Genomic DNA, 10,266 nt, shown 5'->3' on the forward strand with positions numbered 1-10,266 from the left:
CCAAAGACACATAAAAAAATCATACACCATGACCAAGTGGGGTTCATTCCAGGCATGCAAGGATGGTTCAACATATTGATGGAAAATCAATCAATGTATTGCAACAGATTAACAAGTCAAAAGGGAAAAATCAATTGATGATCTCAATAGATGCTGAGAAAGCATTTGACAAAATCCAACATCCGTTTTTGATAAAAACACTTCAAAAGGTAGGAATTGAAGGAAACTTCCTCAACATGATAAAGAGCATATATGAAAAACCCACAGCCAGCATAGTACTCAATGGTGAGAGACCGAAAGCCTTCCCTCTAAGATCAGGAACAAGACAAGGATGCCCGCTGTCACCACTGTTATTCAACATTGTGCTGGAAGTGCTAGCCAGGGCAATCCGGCAAGACAAAGAAATAAAAGACATCCAAATTGGAAAAGAAGAAGTAAAACTGTCATTGTTTGCAGATGATATGATCTTATATCTAGAAAACCCTGAGAAATCGACGATACAGCTACTAGAGCTAATAAACAAATTTAGCAAAGTAGCGGGATACAAGATTAATGCACATAAGTCAGTAATGTTTCTATATGCTAGAAATGAACAAACTGAAGAGACACTCAAGAAAAAGATACCATTTTCAATAGCAACTAAAAAAATCAAGTACCTAGGAATAAACTTAACCAAAGATGTAAAAGACCTATACAAAGAAAACTACATAACTCTACTAAAAGAAATAGAAGGGGACCTTAAAAGATGGAAAAATATTCCATGTTCATGGATAGGAAGGCTAAATGTCATTAAGATGTCAATTCTACCCAAACTCATCTACAGATTCAATGCAATCCCAATCAAAATTCCAACAACCTACTTTGCAGACTTGGAAAAGCTAGTTATCAAATTTATTCAGAAAGGGAAGATGCCTCGAATTGCTAAAGGCACTCTAAAAAAGAAAAACGAAGTGGGAGGACTTACACTCCCTGACTTTGAAGCTTATTATAAAGCCACAGTTGCCAAAACAGCATGGTACTGGCACAAAGATAGACATATAGATCAATGGAATCGAATTGAGAATTCGGAGATAGACCCTCAGATCTATGGCCAACTGATCTTTGATAAGGCCCCCAAAGTCACTGAACTGAGTCATAATGGTCTTTTCAACAAATGGGTCTGGGAGAGTTGTATATCCATATCCAAAAGAATGAAAGAGGACCCCTACCTCACACCCTACACAAAAATTAACTCAAAATGGACCAAAGATCTCAATATAAAAGAAAGTACCATAAAACTCCTAGAAGATAATGTAGGAAAACATCTTCAAGACCTTGTATTAGGCGGCCACTTCCTAGACTTTATACCCAAAGCACGAGCAACAAAAGAAAAAATAGATAAATGGGAACTCCTCAAGCTTAGAAGTTTCTGCACCTCAAAGGAATTTCTCAAAAAGGTAAAGAGGCAGCCAACTCAATGGGAAAAAATTTTTGGAAACCATGTATCTGACAAAAGACTGATATCTTGCATATATAAAGAAATCCTACAACTCAATGACAATAGTACAGACAGCCCAATTATAAAATGGGCAAAAGATATGAAAAGACAGTTCTCTGAAGAGGAAATACAAATGGCCAAGAAACACATGAAAAAATGTTCAGCTTCACTAGCTATTAGAGAGATGCAAATTAAGACCACAATGAGATACCACCTAACACCGATTAGAATGGCTGCCATTAAACAAACAGGAAACTACAAATGCTGGAGGGGATGTGGAGAAATTGGAACTCTTATTCATTGTTGGTGGGACTGTATAATGGTTCAGCCACTCTGGAAGTCAGTCTGGCAGTTCCTTAGAAAACTAGATATAGAGTTACCATTCAATCCAGCGATTGCACTTCTCGGTATATACCCGGAAGGTCGGAAATCAGTGACACGAACAGATATCTGCACACCAATGTTCATAGCAGCATTATTCACAATTGCCAAGAGATGGAAACATCCCAAATGTCCTTCAACAGATGAGTGGATAAAGAAAATGTGGTATATACACACGATGGAATACTACGCGGCAGTAAGAAGGAACGATCTCATGAAACATATGACAACATGGATGAACCTTGAAGACATAATGCTGAGCGAAATAAGCCAGGCACAAAGAGAGAAATATTATATGCTACCACTAATGTGAACTTTGAAAAATGTAAAACAAATGGTTTATAATGTAGAATGTAGGGGAACTAGCAATAGAGAGCAATTAAGGAAGGGGGAACAATAATCCAAGAAGAACAGATAAGCTATTTAACATTCTGGGGATGCCCAGGAATGATTATGGTCTGTTAATTTCTGATGGATATAGTAGGAACAAGTTCACAGAAAGGTTGCTATATTAGGTAACTTTCTTGGGTAAAGTAGGAACATGTTGGAAGTTAAGCAGTTATCTTAGGTTAGTTGTCTTTTTCTTACTCCCTTGTTATGGTCTCTTTGAAATGTTCTTTTATTGTATGTTTGTTTTCTTTTTAACTTTTTTTTCATACAGTTGATTTAAAAAAGAAGGGAAAGTTAAAAAAAAAAAAAAAAAGAAAAACAAGGAAAAAAAGATGTAGTGCCCCCTTGAGGAGCCTGTGGAGAATGCAGGGGTATTTGCCTACCCCACCTCGATGGTTGCTAACATGACCACAGATATAGGGGATGGGTGGTTTGATGGGTTGAGCCCTCTACCATAGGCTTCACCCTTGGGAAGACGGTTGCTGCAAAGGAGAGGCTAGGCCTCCCTATAATTGTGCCTAAGAGCCTCCTCCTGAATGCTTCTTTGTTGCTCAGATGTGGCCCTCTCTCTCTAGCTAAGCCAACTTGAAAGGTGAAATCACTGCCGTCCCCCCTACATGGGATCAGACACCCAGGGGAGTGAATCTCCCTGGCAATGTGGAATATGACTCCCGGGGAGGAATGTAGACCCGGCATCATGGGCCGGAGAACATCTTCTTGACCAAAAGGGGGATGTGAAAGGAAATGAAATAAGCTTCAGTAGCAGAGAGATTCCAAAAGGAGCCAAGAGGTCACTCTGGTGGGCACTCTTACGCACAATTTAGACAACCCTTTTTAGGTTCTAAAGAATTGGGGTAGCTGGTGGTGGATACCTGAAACTATCAAACTACAACCCAGAACCCATGAATCTCGAAGACAATTGTATAAAAATGTAGCATATGAGGGGTGACAATGGGATTGGGAAAACCATAAGGACCACACTCCCCTTTGTCTAGTTTATGGATGGATGAGTAGAAAAATAGGGGAAGGAAACAAACAAACAAACAGACAAAGGTACCCAGTGTTCTTTTTTACTTCAATTGCTCTTTTTCACTTTAATTATTATTCTTGTTATTTTTGTGTGTGTGCTAATGAAGGTGTCAGGGATTGATTTAGGTGATGAATGTACAACTATGTAATGGTACTGTGAACAATCGAAAGTGCGATTTGTTTTGTATGACTGCGTGGTATGTGAATATATCTCAATAAAATGAAGACAAAAAAAAAAAAGCCAATCCATTACTGGTATTTTGCATAACAGCAGCATTAGCATACCAGAAAGGGGGAAATGAGCAATAAAAGTCTTTATTAAATGTACATGCTAGTAAGTGGAGTCCATAAATAAATATCCACACCTTTTATTGGATGTTGATAAAGACTACTGAAAAAAATTAAGTAGGGAAGTAGGATAGAGAAAGGGGTCAGGTAGGGAGTGCAATTTTAAAAGGGTAGTTAGGAAAAGCCAACTTCTCATTATTATAGCCGAATGCAACTACCAACAGCACCGCTTTGCTGCACAAACTCTGTTACTCTGAATGAATGTAGACATTTTCTGTCAGTCTTCTAAGGAAATGTCATTCACCAGTGCCCAAGATCTAGCCCTTCTCTCCCATCTTTTTGGAGAAGCTTCTTTTTCAACCCTAACCCCTTCCTAGTTATTATCCTCCCTTGTCTTTGGTGCCTGCCACTAATTTTTGCAAGCATTCTGACCGCTCTGCTATGGCCAAACTCTGTCCAAATGTGGTGCCTAGCACTGATACTCTATTCCAAGTGGGCTTTGACCAAACCAGAACGAAATGGGACTATCACCCCCGACATTCTTTATTCTGGGTGGTACTTTATTTCTGATGGTACAAACACAACTGTGTTTTTTTCTTTTTCTTCTTTTTTGTTTTTTTGTAATCATATTGCACTGTTGACTCAAACAAAATCTAAAGTCACTTAGATTGCTAAGAAATTTTTAAGTCTCTCAACTCTTCAGCCCCAAGCTCTTTGCACTCTGTGGAGCCCCCTCCCTCCCGATTTCATTCGCTTTAGGAGGAATTAAATAAGCTGTGCCTGTAGATGTGGCAATGAGGACACACAGCCATATACTGACCTCGAGGCATCCTTTGATTAACAGTATCCCAATCTGCAAAGCTTTAAAGTGCTGAGTATTCATCTGCCTATTTTTTCTCCTCTAATGTTTAAAAAGAAATCAATTAATGGCAGCTCATGTTTCTGTCCTTTGCTTCCCTTGCCAGAGGTGAACCCCACTGTTTCTGTACAAGAACAGGCTGTGTGCCTGCCCTGCAGCCTCTCCAGCTGAGGGTGGTCTCACAAAGCAAATTCACATTCTCTTTTCACAGCTCTTCTCCCCTCATGTGAAAACTAAACCATGTGGTATGGAGATTAAACCTCTCTAACATCCAATCCCAAGGTGTTCTTTTTTATTCTTTATTTTTTTAAATCAACAGAGACAAATCAGAAAGTGTTAAGAGACAGTATATTGTAGCTATCACAAGGGTTTAAATTACAGCTCACCAGCTACCAGCTGTGGAATTTGGGACAAGTTACACAACCATTCTGTGACTCAGTTTCCCCTCTGTAAAATCGAGTTGATAGTAGTTTACCCATAAGCCCAATGCAGTTAGTAAGCATTAAGTGAGTTAACATGTATAAAGCACTTGGGACAGTAACTAACATATAAGTGTTAACTTCCATTTTGTGTTAAAATTAAATATATACATTCAGGTTCACTCCCAATTGTTTGGAGGCAGATTATCTGGTCTGGGGTTTCCCCAGGAGAAACAGTGTGATCTAACAGGTTCTGAAGTTAGACATACAAGGACTAGTATTTGAGCTCAATTGTGTGATCTTGGGAACATTATTTATCCAAGACAATCTTCAACTTCCTCCTCTGCCAAGCAGTAAAAATAACACCCCCTCCACAGAGCTGCTGTGGGAATCAGCTCCACAAAACGCCTATTGAATGCATGGCCTCAGGTGCAAAAAATGCAATGGGTGTCTTTGGTAGAGGAAGATTGTTCTTTGAAGAAGAACTTCATCATCCCTGAATCCCACAAAGAGGCCCGAGCTCCTGACTTCCTGTTTCTCTTGCTCTGGAGGTCCAGGTTTCACTGTGAAATAGGCAGTGCCCTTCCATGCTTCTCCTTCCTGTCCCACAATTTCCCAAGGCCCCACATCACATCATCCTCACCCAAGCTGAATCTTCTGCCAACAGCCCCACTGTTCTTCAGCATCTTCCTCCCAATCTGGAGGTCTGTGAAGTAAAACATTCCAGTGATCGTGGGCTTATGGGTTGCCCCTTCAGGTTTACTAGTGGTAAGAACTTTCTAGGAGAAAACCAGGTGAAGAGCAGCCCAAAGAGTGGGCATATCAGGTACTGAGCCAGGACTGGCAAGAGCGAGAAGCATGGTATTTCACGGTCCACACAGCCAGTCATCAAAGTGAGTTGTCAAGCAGCTAGGGTGATCTTCTCTGCTTTCTAAAACCATCATTATTCAAGGGCAACATCATATTTCTGACTGCATCAAATTTTCTCCAGATGCCTTAATGATAACAGGCTGCAGTGACACTCACAAAACGGCAGAGTTAGAAGTACCTTCCGGACCATTTATATTACACCCCTCATTTTATTTTATACCCCTCAGGATACAAGCTTAGAAGTGAAGTTACTTGGCATAGTCACAAAGGTAAGGAGTGGTGGTAGGTCTAGAACTCTGGTCTCCAGCTTTCACTCTATTCTTCTGTCCATTGCATCATGCCACCTCATATCCCTGCTGAACCTTTGGGATTATATGTCTCACTACAATAATTCATCACCTTAACTCGCATTTCATTTGAAACCTTTATGGTACAATTAAAGAAAACAATATTTGCAGTGTGTGTGTGTGTGTGTGTGTGTGTGTGTGTGAAACAAAAGGCAAAATGCTTCACATATCTAATATGGAAGCTAGTCATATCCAAGAAATGCTTTCACTATACTATTACCCTTGAATCACCCAAAATGAATCTGTGCCCTTGTACATCTAATTTTCCAAGTAAATATTATCAATTACCTTGAGGCAGGTCATTTCTCAATGTTAAGCAGCCCTTGACAAGGTTGTAAGAAGTCAGTTTGAACCACCTGGTCATTAATCCCCAGAAATGCCCTATACCCAATTCTTAATTGCTTAAATGAATGGTTTCTATGGGTGATTAAACATCAGAGCAAATCTGCAATGCTCATTAATAGCAAAAGCAGTTCTTTATGACACCACTTCCATACTTCCCTACTCAGTCCCAGGGAACACTGAATGAGAAGTCAAGAGAACAAACAATGATGACACACAAAGATGAGATCTAAAGGTAGGTGATACTGGATTCTCATCCCTTGTCCAGATGTCCATCTGGGGGCAGGTGAAACTACAAGGTAAAGGCTTGGAAGAGAGAACGGTCTGGTGGAAAATACTTCAGTGTTGTCAGTGAGACTTTAGGTTAAGGCTGAGGTAGGATTAAACCAATGTCTCTGTCAAGAAAGTTTAAGTAGAAGGAGATATAAACAGAACTAGGGGTACCCCATTCCTGGAAAAATGGTCTTCTATAGGACATGTTATGCTCACCTCACCATTTTGATCTGCCTTTCTATACTGGTCACACTGTTTGCCTACCCAGTTCCTTTGGCTTTTCCAAAGGCAATAGCCCACATCCCTCTCTCCCTCAGTCACCACTCATGTAGTTACCTCAAGAGCAGCCATTCTATACTATGTGACCTTTGCCCCTGGTTATACCAGATTGGCCCAGCCTTGACCCCTTACACAAGATAAACCAACCAGAGCCCCTTCCTACATTTTTGCCCTTAAGATCAGAGCTTAAAGCTAGTATCTTTTCATTGCCTGAAGCATATGCGTTAAAGCTTAAAAAACTCTATAACTGTTTCCTGCCTTGTCCCCAGGAGAAATAGAGGCAACCAATCTGAAGAAACAGAAAAGTAAAAAACAAACAAAAGGAACAAATGAAAATGAAGGCAGAGATTGCTGTGGTGCTTTTCATTGCTTATTGCAGTTGTTCCTGGGCACCTATCTACTCTCGGACTCTGTGACACCCTCTGTACTGGTTTGTATATATTATGTCCCCCAGAAAAAGCCATATTCTTTAATACAATCTTGTGGGGGCAGACATATTAGTGTAGATTAGGTTGCAATCTATTGTTTCAGTGTTTCCATGGAGATGTGACCTACTCAACTGTAGGTGATAGCTCTGATAAGTTAATTTCTATGGAGGTGTGGCTACGCCCATTCAGCATGGGCATTGGTTAGTTTACTTGAGCCTTATATAAGCTCAGACATAAGGAGCTCACTGCTGTAGCTGAGACAGACATTTTGAAGATGGCCATTGGAAGCTGATGCAGACATTTTGGAGAAGGCCATTTTGAAACACAACCTGGGAGCAAGCTGACACCAGCCACGTGTCTTCCCAGCTAACAGAGGTTTTCCAGACACCATTGGCCATCCTCCAGTGAAGGTACCCGATTGTTGATGCCTTACCTTGGAGACTTTCTAGCCTTAAGGCTGTAACTTTGTAATCAAATAAACCCTTTTTATAAAAAGCCAATCCATTTCTGGTATTTTGCTTAACGGCAGCATTAGCAAACCAGAACACCCTCATATCTGAATAATAAATTCTCCTTTTTCAGTTAAGCCAGTTAGTTAGGAATCAGTTACTACAAACAAAAAATCCCGATGTGTACTCTTGCCTTTGTTGTGGATTCTTTAAACCCATCAACATCTCCTCTTTTCCCTTTAAAGTAATGAATACAATTCCTTCATCTTCAGGTTATGGTTAGATAGGGATGAGGCTCCTAGGATTTATGCAATCCTGGCTTTTCCTAATACTGTCTATTGTCCTTGCTCCAATTGTTGAGAACACCTGAAACTACCTGGAAGCATGGCCATTGTTAATGGGGAAGTGATGCAAAGAGTGCAGGCTTGTTCGCCCTGTATTTCCATTGCAGTGGTGTCTCTTCCAGTTACCTACTGCTGCAAAACAAACAACCCCAAATAATTGATCAACAATTAATGATTACTTTTCACAGTTTGGGGGATATTAAAACAGAGGTAAAGGTTCTCACATCAGCTGGGTGTGCCGCCATCTGAAGTCTTGCCCGGGCTGAACAACTTAGATGGCTCACTTGCATGGCTGGCTGTTGATGCGGCTATAGGCTAGCAACTCACCTGGGGTTTTCAGAGTGCCTACTCCTGGCCTCCATGAGGCGTGGGCTTCTTTAGAGTCTGCTTATCACAGTCCACCTTCTGGCCTCTAATGATTCACATTCTTCTCACCAGAAAATACATTTGCCCTTCTTAAGACCCTCAAGTCTTATCGCATATGTCATCAGGCTTGGACTTAAAGTCCAGGATCTCATCATCTAAACCAGGTTGAGGTATAGACAATGTCCCTCAGGCATACTTCCTCACGTGCAATTTCTCAAGTGGTACCAATTCTCTTCTAATTAGCTACTACTGCGTAACCAGCACCCCAAAATTTAGTGGTTAAAACATTTTATTATGTGAGTCAGGAATTCAGAAAAGACACAGCTGGATGATTTGTTGCCAATCCATGTGGCATCAGCTGGAGCAGCTGGGGCTGAAGGGTCACTTCCAAGCTGGCATCTTCACTTCCATGTCTGGTGCCTTGGTGCTGCCTGGTCTGTCTGTCTGTCTGTCTCTCTTCACGTGACATCCCACTCTTTACGATCTCTTCCCATGACATCGGTTTTTCACAGCAAAGTGGTCTTAAATAGTTGGACTTCTTACTTGGTCACTGGCTTTCCTCAAAGATGTTCTTAGAGAAGTCCCAGAACATCACTTATGCTACATTATAATATTCAAGCAAGTCACTAAGTCCAGCCCAGTTTCTAGGGGAAGGGAACGGACTCCACATCCCGATGGGGAACGGCATGCCTGTACGCAGAGGAAAAGAGCTCATGGCAGCCATCCCAGAGACAAGCTACCAAATATTCCTTATTGCCTACCAAGTTGTAGAACGCTCCCAGGAAAACAGTTCTTTCACCCTTCTGCCGAGTCTCACCTAAATGCACTTCCTCAAGGCAGCTTTCCTTGATTCCCTTAGAACAGGTTTGATGCTCCTTCTGAATGCTCATATAATAAGCACATGTAACATAGCAATTGCTGCTACCTTTTACTAAAATTAGTTAACTATTTGTCTCCTTGACGAGATGTCGCCTAAAGCACCTGTTTGGCTCACCACTGTACCCCCAATACCCAGCCTAACACATAGTCATGGTGGACCCTCAGTAAATGTTTGGCCAATGATGGAAGCTGATTGTAGCTACAGCAAACCTTGCTGGAGATATCCTCAGGCTTCAAAAGTCCTCGTCTTTGTCTTCCCTCTTAATTTTCCCCCTTTAGCTTTTTTTCCAAACATACAAGAGCATCTATTTTCATATTAACAATACCATCAGGACTTGTCCTGTGCCAATCTTCCCTGCTGCAGCTCCTGCAGGCTGGAGGAGTGATTATCACACACAAGACAGAGAACGGGTGGAATCACAAGCTGCTCTTGAAAAATGGATCTACACTGATGCACCAGCCAGGAGCATAAGAGGGAGCACGATCTCTAATTTGCTGAGTATAGCTCTACAAGGAGCCCTGAGCTGGGCTTCTGACATGCCACTTCTCAGAGGATTTTAACTGTTGCTGCTGCAACAGGGAAGAATTGATGACTCTGCTAAGGGATCTGAACATAGTCCTCTTATAAAACAGAAGTGCTGGGGTCATGGGGCTAATTGGGATTGCAGGCATGTGTATGTACATGCTGTACATAATAATGCAGACATACCATATGTGTTGAAGAAAAGGCTGGAATATTTGAGGATAAAGCAGAAGCCAAAAGGACAAAGGCTTCAGGGGATCTAATCCACTTAATGGGTCAAGGATCTCAGAGGCTGAGCCACAAATGTATCATTTGAGAACGTA

Source organism: Choloepus didactylus, chromosome 3 (genome assembly GCF_015220235.1).
Source record: "Choloepus didactylus isolate mChoDid1 chromosome 3, mChoDid1.pri, whole genome shotgun sequence".
NCBI classification, from domain to species: Eukaryota; Metazoa; Chordata; class Mammalia; order Pilosa; family Megalonychidae; genus Choloepus; species Choloepus didactylus.